The sequence below is a fragment of the Odocoileus virginianus genome, unplaced genomic scaffold (genome assembly GCF_023699985.2).
Source record: "Odocoileus virginianus isolate 20LAN1187 ecotype Illinois unplaced genomic scaffold, Ovbor_1.2 Unplaced_Contig_16, whole genome shotgun sequence".
NCBI classification, from domain to species: Eukaryota; Metazoa; Chordata; class Mammalia; order Artiodactyla; family Cervidae; genus Odocoileus; species Odocoileus virginianus.
In genome coordinates, this window is record NW_027224333.1 from 958449 (window position 1) to 980343 (window position 21895).

Consider the following 21895-nt stretch of genomic DNA (forward strand, 5'->3'; position numbering starts at 1 on the left):
CATGGGGTTGCAAAGAGTCGGACATGACTAAAGGATTGAACTGAACTGAACTGACTGACCTGAAAGAGACAGCCCTGGGCAAAGCCTGGACACCTCAGGTTTTAGAAGTCTGATGTCCTGGTCATGAATGGGTGAAGTTTACATGTCGACATATATTCTGCTTTCTGCCACATGTTCAGAGGAGCCTGGTGACGTTGACAACAACACTCCACCTCTACCATCAAACCCTGATGCTTGTGAATGGCCCGATCTTGGGCTCTCTTTGGGGAAGGAGGGGTGGGGAGTTGGAGTCTTAAATAACAGCAACAACAGCAAATGTGGCTTATGAATATCATAGACAAAATGTTTCTCGCCTCTTTTCAATGAAAAACTCAACAGTAGAGCCATTGGGAAGTGTTACTTTAAGAAACAACCACTCCCGCCCACCTCAGAAAAACCCTCTGAATTCAGACTCAGTGTGAGCATGCATCACTGGGCTTCCCAGGTGGCTCAGTAGTAAGGAATCTGCCTACCATGCAGGAGACACAGGAGACATGGATTCCATCCCTGGGTCAGGAAGATCCCCTAGAAGAGGAAATGGCAACCCACTCCAGTATGCTTGCCTGGAGAATCCCATGGACAGAGGAGCCTGGTGGGCTACAGTCCATGGGGTCATGAAAGAGTCAGATACAACAGCAACTGAGCTTGCATGCATGTGAGCATCATATCTAAGGTAAAATCAACAGTTTTAGATGAAGGATATCATAACTAACTCTTGAGAACTGATTTTAATTAATTTATGGTATTAATATGTATTCCATGGTAGAGGTTAGAAAAATATTACAAGATAACACCCTGACAATGTACCTCAAGAATCACAACTAAGTGTATAAAATTATCTGCAGGAATTCCTTGCCTTTAAATGCAGAATACTTTGAAGTATGAAGAATAAGAAATTTAAACAAAACTTCAGCCTGAGACTCACCTATACATAAAATTTTACAAAATTCCCTAACCTGTGAGAGAACAAATCATAGATTAGCTTTTAGTGTAGACAAAAAAAAAAGGGCATACGGTATAAATAACAAGAGCATTAAGGACAGAGGTAAAGTAGGATATAATGGCTGGCCACTGATTGGGAAGATTCCCCTGGAGGAGAGCATGGCAATCCACTCCGTATTCTTGCCTGGAGAATCCCATGGACAGAGGAGCTTGGCGGGCTACAGTTCATGGAGTTGCACAGAGCCAGGCACAACTGAAGCGACTTACCAACTACAAATATTTGCATATAATTCTTTGTGAGGACATGTGTTTTCATTTCCCTTAGGTAAGTACCTGAGAGCAGAATTACTAGGAACAGCATAAATGTATGTTTAGATGTACTAGAAACCGCAAACCAGTTTTCCAAAGTGCTTGTAACCTTTTGCACTCTCACCAGTAATGTATGAAGTCTCTTTGGATTGCTTCATGTCCTCACCAACATTTGGTGTTTTATTTTTTTCATCTTTACCATTCCGTGGAGTATGAAATGACATCTTGTTGAGTTTTTATTTTAAATTTCCCTGATGACAAACAGTGATGTGGAAAAACTTATTTTCTGTACTTATTGGTGGCTCATGTACTTTCCACTATAAAATTTCTCTTTATACTTTTGATGCATTTTTATTGGGTTATCTTTTTATTTTTGAGTTGTAGAGTTATTATATATATTCTGGATACAATTACTGTGTCAGATGTAGGTAGGTAGATAGATAGATAAAATATTTTTCTTGGTCAGTATCTTGGCTTTTTATTTTCTTAACAGTGTCTTTGATGAGCAGAGCTTTTAAATTTAGATGAAACACAGTTTCCTTTTTTTCTATTCATTATTTTTGTTTCCTCTATAAAAAACATTTTCCTACTTTATAGTTGTGAGATATTTGCTTATGATTTTTTTCCCTAGAACCTTTAATTTTAACTTTCAGGTTTAGGTTTATGATACATCTTGATTTACTGACAGTGTGTAATATGAGGTAGAGGTCAAAGTTCATTTTTTTATCATGTGCTTTTTCCAGTTATTCCATCACTGTTTGATGAAAAAACTGGTCTTTTCCATTATTTGATTATGTTGGACCCTTTGTTGAAAATCTACTGACCATATACATGTGGACATATTTCTGGATTTTGTTTTGTTTCATTGATCTCAGACTGTCCTTAAGGCAGAAACAAACTGTTGATCACTGTAGCTCTATAGATAGTTTTTAAATAAAGTAGGGTGAGTTTTCCAACTTTGGTACTTTTTTTAAAGATTGGCCATCCTTAAAATCAAACAAACAAAAAGATTGGCCATTCTTGTTCCTTTGCATTTTCATATAAATGTTGGAATCAGTTTTGTCTGTTTCTACAAAACAGGCTTGAGGCTTTTAATAGGAATTATATTGAATCTATAGGTCAATTAGAGGAAAACTGACATCTTAGCAATATTGAATCTTCCAAGCAATAATCATGATATATATCTTCATTTGTTTCTATCTTTTAAACTTTATCTCAGCTATAATGTATAGTTTTCAACCCCCTCCATTTTATCCTGCTACAATTATACAAAATATGATTGATTCTATATTAATTTTACTTTTTATGACATTGTTCAATCTACTTATTAGCTTGAACAATTTTTTGTTGGTGCCTCAATTTTATTATGTAAGCAATCATGCAAGTTTTGAAAAATGACAGATTTACTTCCTTTTAAAGCTTTATGTCTTTTATTTACTATTCTCATTTTATTTCCCTGGCTATAGTAAGCCAGTGGCTTCCCAAGTGACTTAATGGTAAAGAATCTGCCTACTAAGCAGAAGATGCGGGTTCAATCCCTAGGTCAGGAAGATCTCCTGGAGAAGGAAATGGCAACTCCAGTATTCTTGCCTAGGAAATTCCATGGAGAGAGGAGCCTGGTGGGGTCACAAGAGTCATACATGACTTAGAGACTAAAGCACTACCATAGGATCCAGTACACTGTTGAATATGAGTGCTTAAAGTAGACATTTTTACCTTTTTCCAGATCTTGAGAGAAAGTGTTCAATCTTTTACAACAAAGTATTATGTGAACCATAGGTTTTTCCATAGATGCTCTTCATCAGGTTGACAAAATTGACTTTAGTTCCTAGTTTACAGAGTTTTCTATCATTGAGTGGATGTTGAATTTTATAAAGCTCCTTGTCTGCCATTATTGAAATGATCATGTTTTTTCTCCTTTCTCCTCTTAATGTGGTGAATTATACTGGTTGATTGATTTCAAATGTTAAATTAACCTTATGTTCCTGCTTGTCATGTGTTATGCTTTTTACATGTTGCTGGGCCTGAATTCCTAACATTCAGTTAAAGACAGTCATGTATCTCTTGAGGAAGGATGAAAGTGAAAGTCACTCAGGCATGTCCAACTCTTTGCCACCCCATAGACTGTATGGTCCATGGAATTCTCCAGGCCAGAACACTGGAGTGGGTAGCCTTTCCTTTCTCCAGGGCATCTTCCCAACCCAGGGATCAAACCCAGGTCTCCCACATTGCAGGCAGATTCTTTACCAGCTGAGCCACCAGGGAAGACAAAATTGTTTATAACATTACCTTATTTCTTTGATGCCTGCAGAATGATACAGATGATTCCTATTTTCTCTCTTTTTCCTTGATCAGTATTGCCAAGAGTTTGTGAATTTTATTACTAAGGTAAAAAACAACAACAACAACAAAGTTTGGCTTTGTTAAATAACTATTATTTATTAGCTATTTTATCATTTATTTTTTTTATGTTTACTTTTCCTTCCTTCTGTTACTTTGTATTTAAGTTGTTGCTCTTTTGTTAACTACCTAAGGTGTAAACTTAGATCACTGACTTTATTTTTTAGGGTTTCAATTCAGATTTATTCTTTTAAGTTTATTTTCAATTGGAGGATAATTGCTTTGCAACGTTGTGTTGGTTTCTGCCAAGCAACAATGTGAATCAGCCATAAGCATACACATATCCATCCCTCTTGAGCCTCCTTTCCACCCCCATCACTGATTTTAAATGTTTCTTCTTTTATAGACATTTAACTGTACAAATTGCCCTCTAAGCCATGTTTTAGCTTCATCTCACAAATTTTGATATATTGATATTTCTTTTTCATTCAGTTCACATTACTTCCAAATTTTCCCTGTGAGTTTTTTTCTTTTACTTTCATAGATTATTTAGCAGTGTGATATTTACTTTTTAAATATTTGGGGCTTTTTTTTTTTAAGATCTGGCCTTTTTTGTCTTAGTTGTTTTATCCATTACTTAAATAGAAGTATATATACTGTAGAACTATAAAACTCCTAGAAGAAAACATAAGCAGAACATTCTTTGCCATAAGTTGCAGCAATATTTTTTTGGATCTGTCTCCTAGAGTAATGGAAATAAAACAAAAATAAACAAATGGGACCTAATTAAACTTAAAAGCTTTTGCACAGCAAAGAAAACCATAAACAAAATGAAAAGACAACCTATGGACTGGGAGAAAATATTTGCAAACAATGCTACCAACAAGGGATTAATTTCCAAAATATACAAACAGTCATACAGCTTAATATCAAAGAAGCAGCCCAGTCAAAAAATGGGTAGGAGACCTATATAGACATTACTCCAAAGAAGATATACAGATGACCAACAGACATATGACAAGTTACTCAGTGTTGCTAATTATTAGAGAAATACAAATCAAAACTAGAATTTCCTCACACTGGTCAGAATGGCCATCATTAAAAACTCTAAAAATACAACTATATTCCAATTAAAAAAAAACTGTAGAAATAGTAAATGCTGGAGAGGGTGTAGAGAGAAAGGCGCCCTTCTACACTGTTAGTGGGAGAGTAAATTGGAGCAGCCACTAAAGAGAATACTATGGAGATTCCTTAAAAAGCTAAAAATAGAGTTACATAGGATCCTGCAGTCCCACTCGTGGGCATATTATCTGGAGAAAAATTTGTCTCCAAAAGGCACATGCACCCCAATATTCAATGTAACACTATTTACAATAGCCAAGACATAGAAGCAACCTAAATATCTATTGACAGATGAATGGATAAAGATATAAAAATAGATATATAAAGATATAGATATATAAATTGATAAATAGGTATTTAGATAGATGGTACTTAGATAAATAGATGCATGCATATTGAGTTGTTCAGTTGTGTCCTACTCTTTGGTATGGAAAGTAGCCTGCCAGACTCCTCTGTCCATGGGATTCTCCAAGCAAGAATACTAGAGTGGGTTGTCATTCCCTTCTCCAGGGGATCTTCTTGACCCAAGGATCAAACCCATGCCTCCTGCATTGTCAGGCAGATTCTTTACCACTGAGCCACCTGGAAGCCCTCAGATAAATAGATAGGTAGATAGATGTGTAACTGAATCACTTTGCTATATACCTAAAACTAACACAATGTTGTGTTTAACTATGCTTCAATTAAAAATGGTTAAAATTCAGCATTGAAACATGTATATTATCTAGGGTGAAACAGATCACCAGCCCAGGTTGGATACATGAGACAAGTGCTCGGGCCTGGTGCACTGGGAAGACCCAGAGGGATTGGGTGGAGAGGGAGGTGGGAGGGGGGACTGGGATGGGGAATACATGTAAATCCATGGCTAATTCATTTCAATGTATGACAAAAACTACTGTAATGATGTAAAGTAATTAGCCTCCAACTAATAAAAATAAATGGAAAAAAAAATGGTTAAAATTTTTAAAATAAATAGAGGTATAAAATCGCCAACCAGTAACATGAATTTATCTTTCTCTTCTCTAGTTCTGGCAGTTTTTATTTTGAATTCAATATATACATACACATTTATTATTGTTATGTCATCCTGATGATTTGTCCTTCTGTCATTATGAAATGTTCCTATTTGTCTCTCACAAATATCCATTGACTATCCTATCAGGGCATCCCTGTTGGTTCAGCAGTAAGGAATCCACCTACAATACAGGAAATGCAGGGGTTGTGAATTCTATCCCTGGGTCAGGGAGATCCCCTGGAGGAGGAAATGGCAACCCACTCAGTATTCTTGCCTAGAAAATTCCATGGACAGAGGAACCTGGTAGGCTACAGTTCATGGGTCACAAAAGAGTCAGACATGACTAAGCATGCATGCACAAATGAACAATTCTTAGCATATATTGTTGGTTCAGATCATCTCCCTCAAAATATTTTAACCAGAAGTAATATTTTGCTTTAAATCATGAGTGTGGGACTAATAGAATAGTTACTAATAACTTTAAGTATTCTTTTCATCTCAAATATTTTAGAATTTAAATTTAATATTTTTTCTGTGTATCTGTGCAGCTGAGACATCACATAAATTAAGATTATGTTAATCATATATAAACAAATTTTAACATTAAAGGGCAGTGAAAGTAATAAGGGAATTGTTACTCAGATTTTAGCCACATTTAAATTTTCAAGATTCCCATAAGATATGATTTTTTTCTCTCAAATATCCAATCTCAAAGTTTGGTTGTTTGGAAACATTTCTAATCTACTTATATGGGCATCATATACTTTGATTTCATGCTTCTTTCATGTTTCAAAAGCAATGTAATTTTTTTTCAGATTAGATCTCAATTTATATTTCTATGCACTTACGTTTGCTTATATTCTTCCTGCCATACATAAAGCATGTAATTAAATATTAAAAAATCACATGTCATGGTTTGCAGTCAAATCTGACTCTATCCTAACAAATATATACTAAGGTAATCATGTTCAGTTCAGTTCAGTCACTCAGTCGTGTCTGACTCTTTGCGACCCCATGAACCGCAGCACACCAGGCCTCCCTGTCCATCACCAACTCCCGGGAGAGTTCACCCAAACTCATGTCCATTGAGTCAGTGATGCCATCCAACCATCTCATCCTCTGTCATCCCCTTCTCCTCTTGCCCTCAATCTTTCCCAGCATCAGGGTCTTTTCAAATGAGTCAGTTCTTCTCATCAGGTGGCCAAAGTATTGGAGTTTCAGCTTCAACATCAGTCCTTCCAATGAACACCCAGGACTGATTTCCTTTAGGATGGACTGGTTTGATCTCTTTGCAGTTCAAGGAACTCTCAAAAGTCTTCTCCAACACCATAGTTCAAAAGCATCAATTCTTTGCACTCAGCTTTCTTTATAGTCCAACTCTCACATCCATACACGACTACTGGAAAAACCATAGCCTTGACTAGATGGACCTTTGTTGACAAAGTAATGTCTCTGCTTTTTAATATGCTGTCTAGGTTGGTCATAACTTTCCTTCCAAGGAGTAAGCGTCTTTTAATTTCATGGCTGCAATCACCATCTGCAGTGATTTTGGAGCCCAAAAAAATAAAGTCAGCCACTGTCCACTGTTTCCCCATCTATTTGCCATAAAGTGATGGGACTGATGCCATGATCTTAGTTTTCTGAATGTTGAGCTTTAAGCCAACTTTTTCACTCTCCTGTTTCACCTTCATGTTGCATTTTGTTAAATGCAAAATGCAAGTTTAAAAAAAAAATCTTTAGAAACGTAGATCCTCTGGGCTTCCCAGGTGGCACTAATAGTAAAGAATCCACCTGCCAATGCAGGAGACATAAGAGATGCAGGTTTGATCCCTGGGTCGGGAAGATCCCCTGGAGAAGGGAATGGCAACCCACTCCAGTATTCTTGCCTGGAGAATCCCACGGACAGAGGAGCCTGGGGGGGTGGGCTACAGTCCATGGGATCGCAGAGTCGGACAGGACTGGAGCAACATAGCACGTACACAGACAGAGCCTCTAAGTGCCATTTCTAGAAATAAAGGAATTCCCACTGTACAATCTATTGTGATTATTTTAAAGAATTCATGTCCAAGTTCTACAACATTTAGCATGCTTTGTGTTTTGTAATTGATATCTTGAACTGTTGATATAGGAAAAAAATCCACTATTTTATCAATAATCCCAGATAACTTTTCACAAGCTGGATTACGATGGCATCTGGAGGGGACTTCATTATTATAGCTCCCTTTGCAACATTTTAAAGTCAAACACTTAATGATTAAGTAAAATCATCTGTTTTCCTTTTCACAAAGTCACGCAGTGACATCTTTGGATGTACATAGCAATGGCTTTAATTAATTTTTTTCAGTTTATTTTCCCTTCATACTTACGACCCAAAGAAGAACAAACATTGGGAAGCCAAGGTTGAAGAGTGTACCACTGATCCACCCAGGCAGTGGGTTTGGAATTTAATTTGGTCAGCCTCTAGTCTAGCCGGACAAACAGAAAGAAAGGTGATAGCCTGCCTGGTGCTTGTTGTTGTCAGAGGAAACGTGACCCCGCTGCCTTTGAACGGTTCCCAGTATGTCTGCAGGAGCCAGCCCCTGCGACACAGGAGAGCAGTCAGAGAGGACAGTGAGTGAACGTGGATGACAGAAGTGTGTGTGCCACTCATTCATTAGGGACTCACAAAGGGGCATAGAAATTCTGGGCTTTTGTGGGGATTGAGAGCTTCATATCAAATGTCTGTCGGGTAATTTAATTACATGGGCATGGTCGGAATGACACAGTGGCTACATTAATAAACTGAAGCATTAAAGAATAATAGCCCAGTTATTGCTGAATTATGGGAAACACGCTGCCTATTCATTCCTGGTGATATTAGAAGGGAGAGGGAGGGGGCTTTCCACTTGGCGCTTCTCGATGTAGAAACAGTTTCTCACCTTTCCTGACCTGGGGAAAACCTGGGACAGTGGAAGATCCAAAGTTGCAGCCCATGGCATAAATCGCGCTTTGTTTAAGAGGCTTAAAATATCATAAGCTAAGTCTGTTTTTATGGTGCTAAATAAAATGGACTTGAGCCAGACATAGGAACAAGCCAGCCCAGCACAAACATCTCCAAATAGTCTTTCTGACACATCTCAGTCCGGATCTTTGTGGCTCGTTGTCCTAGGTCTCTTGTTAATAGAATCCATTTTTATACAATCACAGGCTACCGGGTTGGCAACTTCAAAGAAGTAACCTATTATTTAATAGAAACCGAAGTAATTTTTCATCTTCTCTCGTCCCTTTTGGCAGACTGTGAGAAAATGCCTTTTTCCCTCCTGTAGGAGCAGGGAAAAAAGGAACACATCTTTTATTTCATATCCTTTTTCAAAAAAAAAAAAAAGCGTCACTTGAACTGTGCCAACACTGTTCCCAGAACTGTGATGTGAAAGGGAGATAAGAGATGAATACCATGTGGTCCTTGATTTCTGATCCCAGTCGAGGAACTTCTATCTTTACCACTGGTCACCTTCTCTCATTACCCCCAGGAAGATTTCTCTGTGTCACCTCTCACTGTCTGCATCTTGTGCCCTGAGTTGCTCCCTCCCTGGGTTTAAACAAAAGAAAATGGTGACTAATTGTAAAGATCCAACTCTAAAATTCTTTGAGCCTATGAATTGTGAAAATTTATTTTGGAGACAAAATAAGTATTTTAATTGCACAGAAACCAACAACAGTATATGAAGTATGGTTCCAAAAATTACTATTCAATCATACAAATGATGGGACAAAGGGAATGGCAGCCCACTCCAGTATTCTTGCCTGGAGAATCCCATGGACAGAGGAGCCTGGTGGGCTACAGTCCACGGGGTCGTGAAGAGTCAGACACGACTGAACAACTAACACTTTCACTTTCATACAAATTCTATTTTGTGCTTTGGGGCTTTTAGGAAAATCTTGGGCAATTTGAATTTGAACAAGTCAAATGATACAAGCTGAGGGAGCAGACAGCTTCTTTTCTTCAGCTAAAGTAGAATGGTCTGCTGCCGTGGCCACAGTACAGAGTGGAAGTGCCCCTGGTAACACATTCACAGGCAGCCCATTTCTCAGGGCAGGTGACACTGTTTACTGTCACAGAAGTCACCTCTGCACTGATTCCTTAGCTCAGTGGTTCTCAAGCTGTGCGTGCATAGAACTGAGATGGGGCCAGGAAGTCTGCATTTCTCCGCATCTAACCCCTCCCCAGGCTGCAGCCACTGCAGGGACCACGCTTTGAGAACCCCTGCTTCAGTCAGAGCGATGATGTTCTTCAGTCCTTTTTTAACAAAGTTGCAAAATCCCCCTCTCCTCAAATAGAATGAAGACCGATTTTCATTTCATTTGGGTGAATCTGTGGCTCTGATGAGCTCACTCTTCGTAATTCAAAAGACAGTGTTGAAGAAGACTAGCCCTGAAATACACCCAGTGAATCTTCATTGTGCCACGTTAACAGAGATGTTACACGCATGGAGGTTTGATTGCCGGCCTAGTTCTTTGCTTCAGCTCTTCTGAGCACTCCACGGGAATCCAGAAAGCAGTTCTGTGACATGGGCTGATTGTACCCCTTCCCAGTCCCACCATGGCATGTGCTCTGAGAACAGGAGAGGAATCCAAGCATTGCCCACTGTTCCCACATAGCCACAAGCTGCAGAAAGAGTTGAGTCAGCAGTTCCTGGCTCCCTGGCCCACGCTAACCACAGTTTGGCCACCAAAAATGTGGGTCAGGAGTTGCCAGAATGCCAAAGCATGGTTGTTATGAGGACCAGAATGCTCCAGTTGGAAACATGTGACACAGTTCTTAAAAATGGGGAACGAGGGCAAAGGTAAACCTTGATATTCTTGGATATGCATTTCTTCTGCCACCCATTGCTAAAAGCTAACTGCTGCTTACATGGTTTTCTTTTTCTCTCATAAATTCCGCCAGACGGTGGTTTCATTCAAGCAGGCTTGACTGTTGAATTGGAGTCAAATGTAGCTTTAGTATTCCTCTCTTTTCTCAAAGAAACACTCAACTAAATTTGATGTTGTAAATTGAATACTTGATATCCCTGACATTCCATCTTAACCTGAGTCATAAAACCTACCATGTTAAAAATGCCTACTTTTCCGTCTCAATTTTCTCACAAAGGACAGGTAAATAATTTGATTTCAATGTTTATTGATCCTCCCTCCTGGGGAATTAGATTGTTAGCTTCTTAAAATAATAGGAGCTCTCTCTTAATTGTATTCTATGGGGCAAGCCAAAATGATCAATTTTGTAAGAAATGACAAATGCTGTTTTGTTGATAGCCAGAGAATCTCTGTTTCTGGTTCTGGTTTAAATATCTAGTGAGAAATCAAGCTTAGATAAGGCAAGACTGGAAAAAAATCTCAGAACATATAATGTATTGTATTGTACCCTTGTTTGCATCGCTTTATCCACGATCAGAGGCTTAAAAAGACATAGTGGGATTTTTAAAACTTCTACTTTGTCCCACTAGGAATTAAAGAGACTAAATTCTAGATATATAGAACATATTAAGGGTAACTATGAAACAGCAGGAAAGAAAAAAATGTTTGCAGGCTTTGTGAAGTTCACTGACTATATTATTTCTTTTGTGTAGTACCTTCTTTTTCTAAGGACATTGACCCAAAACATGGTATGTGGTTATATCCATTAATGTATGAAGATTTTTAAAATTCACTTTTAATATTGAATGTGGCCAAGATTTCTCCAGAGGCAGGTCAGGTGGTCTGGTATTCCCATCTCTTTCAGAATTTTCCACAGTTTATTGTGATCCGCACAGTAAAATTCTGAAAGAGATGGGAATACCAGACCACCTGACCTGCCTCCTGAGAAATCTGTATGCAGGTCAAGAAGCAACAGTTAGAACTGGACATGGAACAACAGACTGGTTCCAAATAGGAAAAGGAGTACGTCAAGGCTGTATATTGTCACCCTGCTTATTTAACTTATATGCAGAGTACATCATGAGAAATGCTGGGCTGGAGGAAACACAAGCTGGAATCAAGATTGCTGGGAGAAATATCAATAACCTCAGATATGCAGATGACACCGACCCTTATGGCAGAAAGTGAAGATGAACTAAAAAACCTCTTGATGAAAGTGAAAGAGGAGAGTGAAAAAGTTGGTTTAAAGCTCAACATTCAGAAAACTAAGATCATGGCATCTGGTCCCATCACTTCATGGGAAATAGATGGGGAGACAGTGGAAACAGTGTCAGACTTTATTTTTGGGGGGGGGGCTCCAAAATCACTGCAGATGGTGATTGCAGCCATGAAATTAAAAGACGCTTGCTCCTTGGAAGGAAAGTTATGACCAACCTAGATAGCATATTAAAAAGCAGAGACATTACTTTGCCAACAAAGTTCCGTCTAGTCAAGGCTATGGTTTTTCCAGTGGTCATGTATGGATGTGAGAGTTGGACTATAAAGAAAGCTGAGTGCTGAAGAATTGATGCTTTTGAACTGTGGTGTTGGAGAAGACTCTTGAGAGTCCCTTGGACTGCAAGGAGATCCAACCAGTCCATCCTAAAGGAGATCAGTCCTGAGTGTTCCATTGGAAGGACTGATGTTGAAGCTGAAACTCTAATACTTTGGCCACCTGATGTGAAGAGCTAACTCATTTGAAAAGACCCTGATGCTGGGAAAGATTGAGGGCAGGAGGAGAAGGGGACAACAGAGGATGAGATGGTTGGATGGCATCACTGACTCAATGGACATGAGTTTGAGTAAACTCCAGGAGTTGGTGATGGACAGGGAGGCCTGGCATGCTGTGGTCCATGGGGTCACAAAGAGTCAGACACGACTGAGCAACTGAACTGAATTAAACTGATGGCCAAGATATCCTAAAAATTTTTTTTTAATTGGTTACAAGCAGCTTTATCCCATCATGTATAATTTTTATCTCCGATCTTAGAGAATACTCATGTATTCTCTTGTGCTGAGTTGCTTTAGTCATGTCCAACTTTTTGTGACCCCATGGACTGTAGCCCCTGCCAGACACCTCTGTCCATGGGATTCTCCAGGGAAGAATACTGGAGTGGGTTGTCATGCCCTCCTCCTCCAATTGAGGCCTTCCCAACTCAGGGATCGAACCCACATCTCCTGCATTGACAGGCAGATTCTTTACTGCTGAGCCACCAGAGAAGCCCTTGGCTTTCCTGATAACCAAATATCTTTTAAGCAGAGGGTTTGCTGGGAATGCTCTTGTGGCAGTTGAGAGAGATACGATCTGGACCTCTGGGTATAACACATTCTAGCTTTGGTGCCTCTTTTTTTTTTGTTGAGCTTCTTTGGTGCCCTGACGTGAATACAGTTGGCTTTCTAGATAGTAGTGAGATGATAAGACTTACCCACCTTGTGGATATCTGAATCGCTTACATGATACTACAGATTTTGAATTCATCTGCCATCTCCAATGAGGTTTGCAAGAGGCACACACATTGACCCCATCCTCCAATATTTAAAAATTCAAACTCTTTTTCTCTACTGAAGGCCACACTTTATGAGTACAAAAACACCGAAATCCTATGCTTAAAACTCCAAAGTCAACTAAGGTGACTGAGAAAACGGAACCAATAAAACCACAAAGTGGCCCAGATGGTAAAAAAGGAAAGGCGCCTCTATTTATTTTCTTTGTTTTCCTATTTTCCTTCAGAGAAATAAGCACTAAAGAATCTGTTTGAAAAGCCCAACTCAAATGACACCCCATTCATGAGACATTTCAGGTTTTCCCAGCTGGAAATGATCTTGCCATCATCCTCTGAACTACAGGCCTCTTTTATTGAATTATTATATTCGGCTGCATTTTCTCATGGTCCTTGGACATGTCTCATCTCCTTTCTTAGATGGTAAGCTCATTCAACAAACACATCATACTTTGGACATCACTGTGTTCCCCAGGAAGGCCAGCATCTTACTCTGACAGTGCTCAAAACTACACGCCAAATAAGCTTATGTATGGGACACACTACCCAACTTACAAAGCCCAGTGCAAAGTGAGGACATGGAGCCCTTTGTTTAAAAAGTATTAAGAATTTCAAGGTGGTGACAGTAAGGCATTCATCCAAACTGGGGAGCCTTCATAGCATGGAGCCCTATGCAACTGCCCAGGTTGCACACTCATGAGGCCAGCCTCACAGGTGTGTAACTCAATGAGTGAATCCATCCGTCTCACTCAACCAAGGCCATGGTTTTCAGTTGTCTAGTCGTGGCTTAAGTTTTAAAGCAAACAGCAACAAGAAGAAGAAAACAGCCAGACTAACCAGGAGATCACGTGTTTTGATTCCTGGACGCAAGTATGTCTTGTCTCTGTTACTCCTTACTTCTGTTTAAGCCCGTGTATGTGTGTGCTTGTGCATGCTGCACACTCAGTCTCTCAGTCGTGTCCAACTCTTTGCAACCCCATGGACTGTAGCCCACCAGGCTCCTCTGTCCATGGAATTTTCCAGGCAAGAATACTGGAGTGGGTTGCCATTTCCTACTCCAGGGGATCTTCCCGACCCAGGGATCGAACCCATGTCTCTTGTGTCTCCTGCATTGGCAGGCAGATTCTCTTACCACTGCACCACCTGGGAAACTCATTTAAGCCAATGTTTCTGTAATATCTCAGAGGTTAGCAGACATTATTAAAGATCACCAAGCAGCAGTATTCTCTTTACCAAAAGTTCAATAGGCATGAGGTTCGTTTCAACAGTCTCCTTTTACTGTCCCGTATTTACTTTTGGCTATTTTGGGGTATGGGTAGTTTCAGTATTTTAACTGTGTATCCATAACTGATAAATGAGGTAAAGAATCTACTCTTTGAATGAAATAACACTATTTTCCTTAACTTTCTCAAATGGCTTTTTAAAATCAGTTTTTTGGCCTTCCTCTGTATTTCTCAGAAGCCTGGGAATGCCATTGTGATGTGTGCTTTATGTAACAAGTTCTTCTGATGGTTTTTAGTAGGCGAATCATAGACGGTCGAATAAGGCTGAGCCTCAGACCATCCCTTCCTTCTCTAGTGGGCTTGTTTATGCAAGTCTGCAAGAGGGGAGCTCTACAAAAGGAAAATGGGAAAGCAAAGTCTGCCCTGGAAAAATTCAGCCGCTAGAAATGTGGTCTTGTCCAGATAGTGAGAAAATAATTGTCTCCAGGTTTGATGAAGGGTTTATAGCGCTAACATTTTAGGATGAAATACAGCTGGTTTCAAATTCCACTGTCAACTCAGAATCAAGCTAATTTCATGTGGTTTGGGGTTTTGCAACTACTTTTCTGCAGAGTACTTCTCAGGACTTTTTGTTCCAGAAACACCCTGAGCCCTCCCCCACCCCCTAACCCCCCCAAATCACTTGAGCTCCGTAGGAAACTTACTGGGCGGCATTACTGAGTTTCTCCAGCAGAGGGCACCATTACACCTCCATCCATTCTTGATGTCCTCAACTTCAGCAACCCCCAAACAGAGGTTCTTTAGATCCTCAATTTGGACACACAGCCTTTCTGATAAGGTTGGGGGAAGGGGTGGCCAACAAGAAAAGGACAGTTATATTCTCCAGAAACAGCAGTTTCTGCATTTCTAATGGAGGCCCTCAGTGTCAGAGATTGCTGCAGGGATTTCTCCTCAGAAAAAAAACTCAATTTTAGGACGTGATTTAGGCTGTTTCTGACTGCCTAGCCTCCCTTTGTTCCTCTGCATTTTCTGAGTTGGATCTCCAGTCATCTAAGGTGTTCTTTTTTTGCTTAAATAAGTAAATAAGTAATAAAAACTAGTGCATGCACGCTCAGTCGCTTCAGTCTTGTCCCACTCTTTGCAACCCCATGGACTGTAGCCCGCCAGGCTCCTCTGTCCATGGGATTCTCCAGGCAAGGATACTGGAGTGGGCTGCTGTGCCCTCCCCCAGGGGATCTTCCCAACCTAAGTAAATAAGTAATAAAAACTAGTATGATAAGATAAATTTCCGTTTTCCCCTGGAGGGCTGATATTCATTAACCCTGTAACTTAAATTACAGGATGTTTCTCAACCAGGGAAGGTGTTTTTGCTGCTTTTGTGGTTGCTTCGGTGGGAGAGAACAGTTGGCTGATTCTGTTTGTCTCAGATTTTTTCCCCCTGTTGGAATGCTCGTTTATGTCCTCAGGAACTGTTCAAAGATTTATCATCTCCAGTTGATTAATAATAAATCGGTGACCAGCATTACCAAATATCTAGATCATATCATATATTCCTAAAGGAAATTTTGAGACTCCAAATTCACATTTGCTTTTATAATTTGCTATCTATTTATAATAGCAGTCTATCCTTCATGGGATAAGCCAGTGGAGTGTATCCTTTTACATGACAAAAGAAAATACAAGAACTACAAAGGGCTTTTGAGAAATTTGCATCCCTTTGCTCCCAACTCTGGACAACAATCATCATCTATGATGTGATTTTTATGCAGCCAGGTGGTGCTAGTGGTAAAGCAACCTCCTGCCAATGCAGGGAGACATAAGAGACACGGGTTCGATCCCTGGGTGGGGAAGATCCCCTGGAGGAGGGCATAGCAACCCACTCCACTGTTTCTTGCCTGGAGAATCCCATGGATAGAGGAGCCTGGCGGGCTACAGTCCATAGGGTCGCAAAGAGTTGGGCAAATTAGCACATACATGCTTAGTTTTAAAATTGTACCTGGCATATGATAAAATGTTTTTCCTAACTGTACATTTACTCAGAGGTGTAAATATATGGCCAAAGAACTGTGTGCATGGCAATTTGGAAATATTTCTATGCATAATCCCCAAAATAGCAAGTCTGTATCTTATGAAAGGAAGTATTCCAGTTTGAATGCTGATCTATTGATTTCACCTTAATTTTCAGAAAGATATGTGTTTAGATTTAATCTCATCTGTCCAAGAAAGCGATTCTTGATTTTTGCTAGCATCATTTGCTAAAGAAGATTTTGCCCCCACAATCGTTATATTCTAAGTTGAACTTTGGATGATGGAAAATTTGATCCTGTGTTTTGGGCACAGAATGACCATGGAAAATATTTGTTGATTGATTGATGTCACTGAAACATTAGCAAAGAGGGCTGTATATTTAGATCTGATAAGCCAGAAACTCAAAAACTATAGTTTATATGAATTCGTCTCCGAGTTTGAAACATACAGACCTTTTATATCTGTTATTACTCAGGTCTGTGCATATGGCATTGGATTAATTACTCTTTAATTCACACTGTAGAAAACTGTCCTTTAGTTCTGATTATAGAGAAGTCTGTTCACATGTGGGTGTATGTATGGGGGGATATATATGTAGAGAGAGAGAGGGAGGGAGGGAAAATCCTATTTAACATAAGAAAATCTCAACATCAAACTTCATTTTTGAGTAAAAAGCTGACTTTCTAATGCATGCCATTTAAATTATTTCTTTAAAAATTCCAATATGTACAGTATACAAAAGAGAATATTATATCTTGATTAGGTAAAATTAGAACAAGAAACATGGTTGGAAATTGTCATATTTTCATGATAGAATTTTATTTCATGAAAGCTTGGCATTTTACATATTATCACTGATCAGTTTAGTAGCTTTTTTCCCATTAGGTCTGATGTCGCTCTGTTATTTTCACAACTTGGCTGGCTCCTTAGATGTAAAATCTTTTCAAGCCCTACCAGACATCGCTTCACTTTCATTCTCTTTTCATAATGTTTGGAGTATCATAAATGAGGCTGTTGGGTGTGTTAACCTGTGCCTGACTTTTATCTATGACTGTCTAGAAGCATGAGCTACAGTTTAGTCAGCGATGCCACTAAGGCAATTGAAACACAGACCATGTTAGACTGTTCCTGATTTGATTAGCAAAGGTAGGTTGCTCGTGAATTGTAAAGAGACTGGTGCCAGTTTTCCACAAGATCAGCAACTATCAAAGATGAATCGGTGCTACTTCTTTTAGAAAGGAATTCTTCGTTTGGGCATGAAGGCCCCATGATCTGTATAGATTTCAGGTTTCACAGGCATCCCGCTCACTTAGACCTCCCTTGAAATTGAGGGTCTTCCATGCCTGCTCCTTCTCAATTTTTACCTGGGCTCCACTTTGAACTGTATCCAGAAAGGCATGATTCTTCACTAGGCTGGGCTGCTGGCATGATAATGAGTGTTTCTGATTGTTTGGGTGCCCAAAGACTGGCACAAAAGAAGGCTTTCCATTCATCCTTTCATTGTATTTTTGTTTTCTTTTAAAGGTAATCTTTTGAAAAATGTGAGCTGAAAGCATCTTGATATGGAGTCTGTAAGAAGGAACTTTTGTCAGAGCATAAAGTTCCAGGTGTTCTAAGTACAGTGGTGCACCTGGGAAGAAAGAAGGATTAAACCAGGGCAGTGCTAGAATAGTAACTGGAAACTGGACATTTCCCCCTGTTTGTGTTCTGAATCTCATTGTCACCGGGCACAAAAAAATACCAAAATGAATGATGAGTTTTTTCAAAACTTGAAATTGAGATGAGTGCAGGTGTGATAGGAAGTATTAGCTCTTCCCCTCTTTAATCATAAAAAGACTGAATATGTCCAGGAACATCACCAAGAGTTTGGTCCCCCATTGCCCTCTGGCCTGAAACTTACTAAATGGCATGACTTTACCTCTAAAGATCTTTGCCCTATCTCAGCTTGTGAGCTTTAAGTCTACATACCCATGAGATCACAGGCTGCCTTGGAAACGAGATTCTAAGTGAAAATTCCAATTCAGATTTTGCATTTTTAAATTACGTTGTTGAGGTTAAGAGAATATCTTGATTTGTTCTTGAGTAGCACAAACTGAGATCGTCCTTAAAAATTCTGTTTCTCTTTGTTTTCTCTGTCTTGCTACCATTTTTTCCTCACTAAAGTTGTTTTGAACTTGGTCATGTTATCAGCATCTCTTGGAAGATGTGGTTAGTCACAGGGAGACACCATCAGTTTCAGATTCTGTAAGTCTGGCTAGGGCCTCAGAATTTTGCATCTGTAACAAGTTCCCAGGTGTTGTTGCTGTTCCAGGGAACACACTTTAAGAACCACCGAGCTATAGTCTCAGCCTAGTCTCTTGTTCTTTCAGGCCTTACAGAAAATTTCAGGTGATCTGAAGGAATTGCGTTCCATAGGAATCCTCCTTAACCTTCACCTTACAATTAGAATGAGTTTACAAAGGAGAGCAGCCAAATCTTACATGATTTTTTCTAGAAACTAAAAATGTGTTCATTCACTTCTTAAAGAGAAAAGACACATTCCTCATTGTTCCCCTTCATAGTTTTGTTTCATAAGCAGTCTTTCAGAAGAACTCAAACATTACTGAGGCACTAACTACCCCTTTGTAGAACTTTCCTGATAGGAAAATGCAGGTTTCTACCTATAATCTTGGCTAGACTTGAATTTTGTTAAAATTGCATGTTGTGACAGCTGACGATGCTTGAAATAATTATTCAGATCCTTGAGTCAAACAAACTGAATGTGAAGTCCATTAAATCAGAATTTCTCAACCTTCACACTATTAACATTTAGGGCTGATAATTCTCTGGTGTGAGAGGTTTCCCTCAACTTTGCAGGATTGTTTAGCGACATCCCTGTTGTCTACCCTTTACATGCCAATAGACCTCCATTCCAGCTGTGACTCCCCAAAATGTTCCAAACATTTGCAACTGTCCCCTTCACAGTAAAATCACCCCTTGTGGAGAACCACTAAATTAAATCATTAACAAAGTCACTGAAGTGTAGAACAAAAAATTAGAAGGTACTCTTCTAAGAACTTGTGCTAAGTCACTTTAGTTGTGCCTGACTCTTTGTGACCCCATGGACTGTAGCCTGCCAGGCTCCTCTGTCCATGGGATTTTCCAGACAAGAATACTGGAGTGCGTTGCCGTTTTCTCCTTTAGGGGATCTTCCCAACCCAGGGACTGAACTGGCGTCTCTTAGTTCTCCTGCATTGGCAGAGGGTTTCTTTACCACTAGCTCTGTCTGGGAAGCTCCCTTCTAAGAGCATGCTACCATAACTCGCTTGAACTTCCCTTTCAACATTTGGCCAGTGCAAACCTTTGTACACTGCCTTTTGCATCTGGACTGTTTGCCTCATCAGTTCAATGATCCTAACATTTGTTCTTTCTTTGTCTCTCTAAGAAGGGAAATAGATGAAAAGACAAGAAAACCATAGTTTAAAAAACAGTGTAATTTTACCTTAGACCACTTGAATGAGGCATGGTCAGGATTCCTAAACTCCTAATATTGTATATGGGCTCAGTATGGGTGGGAGTGTTTTAACCACATCTCACATCATGTACAGCTCGATGTGTTTTATTCATTTATGATTATTGGAGTGGTTTCTTGACCTTTAGAAATCACTGTAAAAGCCCAAACATCACAGGGGGTTGAAAGAGGTCCATGAATACGGGAAACTTGTCAGACCATTCTGGGCATAGAGGTAGCTCTGAAGGCCCTCTCACTAATTTAAAAGTGAATTAGGGGCTTTTTGGAGCTTCCCCAGTGGCTCAGTGCTAAAGAATCCGCCTGCAGTGCAGGAGACACAAGAGATGTGGGTTCAATCCCTGGGTCAGGAAGATCCCCTGGAGTAGGAAATGACAACCCACTCCAGTATTCTTGCCTGGAGAATCCCATGGACAGAGGAGCCTGGTGAACTGCAGTCTGTGGGGCCGCAAAGAGGGACTTTTTAGTTACAGTGATATAGAAAACTCTCATTAATTGACTGTCACTTTCCTTGACGAAAAGACTGCTGTTCATCCTGGCTTCTTGGAGCATCATGGAAAATAACTCCTTAATATAACAGAGAGTCTGGCATAAGGGAGGAAGGGCCCTGAGAGATGTCAAAGCATAACCCACGCACTCTTGTCTCTCTACTGCCTGGGACCAGGCATGGGGAGTGGGGATGTGGGAAAGAGACACCACAGAACTATCCCTGAGCAGGAGAAGAGGAGGAGCTACTTGAAGTGTGGCACAGTGAGCCCAGAGATGGGACATGACTGGTTTCTGTCTGCCACAGTTACAGTGACAGTATTTCCAGAGTAAAATCAAGGCACGTGGTTTGACACAAGAATTTGCACTACTTCCAGATATGAAAAGTATCCGAGAAAGGGAGATTGGAAGTCGACATGGTGGAATCACCATGATATTTATGTAGATTCCATAAGAGGGCTCCAAAAGGAGAGATCCTAGGAAACCATCACCTGTCCACACATGTTATCTAATGTGATCAGAGGTTTGATGTCCAGTGCCTGAAAGTGATAGATGATGGATCAGTGTTTGTCAGAGGGAGGAACAGAAGGAAAGAGAGAAGGCAATTAGGAAACAGGCCCTGTTCTCCTCCAAAGGAGGGAATGACCTGGCTGAAAACTCTTAAAACAGACTAATAACTCTCATATGGTTGGTGAGATTGCAGATAAATACAAGTTTTAAGGAAAGTGCTTCATCATCTGTATTAAAATGTCCACCAAAAAATATCTTATTACCAGTCAATCCTAATTGTAGGAATTTATCCTAAGGAAAGATAAGTTGCTAACATGAATATAAAATTTGATGTTGATAACAATAATCCATATTAGACTTGAAAGATTATACAGTCTAAAGGACCAATACTTGGTGAATTGGTTGAAATAATATATGGTATATACATATCCATTTGTGGAATATTACATAGCAGTTATAAATGATAACATAGTATTTAAAGGGCAGATTACAGAGCAGTATATATAGAATATGGAGAAGGAAATGGCAACCCACTCCAGTATTCTTGCCTGGAAAATCCCATGGACAGAAGAGCCTGGTGGGCTACAGTCCATGGGGTTGCAAAGAGTCAGACACAACTGAACATGCACAGATCCACACACCCATATATAGAATAATCCCACCTAAAAGTATTTATATTATATTTTTAAATTTTAAAAGAAAAAAAAGGATTCTAAAGATAATTCAGCATGTGTCCACCTCATCCGTTTATACTGATCATTCAGTGGTTGACTGGTTAATATACTGACAGCATTTTCTCAAGAGTTGTTCTAAGGGACTCATGCATTTGTCAGGTCATTTCATTATACACAGGTGTTGATTGTTGCCCAATAGTGTGCTTAATAATTTATGTCACTTATTAGTTAAAACTATAAAAGATAATCTTGTCACTCTAAAAAGAGAA

At 39.6% G+C, this 21895-nt stretch overlaps 1 protein-coding gene across 1 annotated transcript in view; it reads left to right on the forward strand.

Annotated features, from left to right (window-relative positions):
• Positions 1-21895, forward strand: part of MID1 (midline 1) — a 395950-nt gene that overhangs the window by 94558 nt on the left and 279497 nt on the right. The gene's annotated exons all lie outside the window — the stretch shown is intronic.